Source organism: Tupaia chinensis, unplaced genomic scaffold, assembly GCF_000334495.1.
Source record: "Tupaia chinensis unplaced genomic scaffold, TupChi_1.0 Scaffold000426_1, whole genome shotgun sequence".
In the NCBI taxonomy this organism is placed as follows: Eukaryota; Metazoa; Chordata; class Mammalia; order Scandentia; family Tupaiidae; genus Tupaia; species Tupaia belangeri.
In genome coordinates, this window is record NW_006159931.1 from 3,829,946 (window position 1) to 3,831,244 (window position 1,299).

At 37.6% G+C, this 1,299-nt stretch overlaps 1 protein-coding gene across 1 annotated transcript in view; it reads left to right on the top strand.

Moving 5' to 3' along the window:
• Positions 1–1,299, top strand: part of STIM2 (stromal interaction molecule 2) — a gene marked incomplete in the record, with an annotated part of 102,186 nt that overhangs the window by 73,492 nt on the left and 27,395 nt on the right.

Below are 1,299 nucleotides of genomic sequence, written 5' to 3' on the forward strand. Positions count from 1 at the left end.
ATACTAAATGTGGTTTCCCATCTAGGATAAACTGCATAGTGGCTTAATCAAGCATGTTATCATCAATAATATTCCATTTCTACTTTCATACATATGTATACATATATATATGTTTTTTATCCTATGTTTGACCCTCTGCCCTTTCCCACTCTCCCATTACACTATCTCTGCTATATACAGTTGTCTTCCAGAGGAGTTATTGAAAATGTGATACATGCAAGTAAAGGGAGAGGGGCCACGAGTTTCAATTATCAGCTCATAAAGTTTTTAACAATAGGGACCATAGATTCTATTCAGGGTTGGATTAAGGGAGGGTCTCAAAGAGCACACATCTTCAAGTCATTATGTTTCTCTCTTAAGAAGAGGCATAGGAACCAACAAAATTAACAGAAGAAAAATGGCTTCCACAAATGATAAAACAGGAAACTACTGTTTATTCTGCTTGAATTCTTGCAGTTGGGAGACTTTCTGATTTCTATGATACTGTCTCAGGGAGGGCCCTTCTAAATGTAGGCCCTTCTAAAAAAGGGTGACTGGAATAGTTGGATGGATTCCATGACTTTCCTGGTGGTTCTTTTTTGGCTCAGGCTAAGAGAGCAGCTGGTGAAACAGCTGGAACTCCCTCTGTGAGAGGTGCTGGAAATGCACTGCTAGTAGAAATCGCAAAGCCCGGGAAATAGAACACTGCTGGAATACCTACCGTGCCGTGGAGATGACCCCTTCGAACCTTTTCTTGTCTCAGGTTCTTGACTGGATCTATTGGGAATGGTCTACTGTGAGATACTGTCTCATTTTTTTTTCATGCAAGTGATTATTGAAAATAAAGTGTGGAATTTGTTTCTACTCACACCTTTGTCAGGCATACTTCTGTTTTATTAATCTGGAAAGAACTGCTTTCTAAACCCCCAAAATATTTTATTATCAAGTAATTTGGAAAGAAATCAACTAATCTCAAGAATGTTGTAAACAAATATTTTAATAAATAAATGAGTTAAGAAGTTAATGATGTACAACCTTTTAAATATATTTTTCTCTTATTAGTGTGTATGTGAATGCCCTGTAATAGGCAAAACACCCGTGTTAATTTAATTTAAAAAAGTGCATTGCCAAAAGAGCAGAGATATATTTTAGAGAAGTTGTCACTCAGTCTTTTCCATTTTATGGTGCTTATTACAGCCTGGGGCTTGTCCAAGTGGCTTTTCCACTCCTGCTATTTCTGATCATTATATTTCAGCCAGACTCAGAGATTGGAGCTTATGGTTGAAGTAGAGCCTGAGCTTAAACTATCAGCCTGAGCAG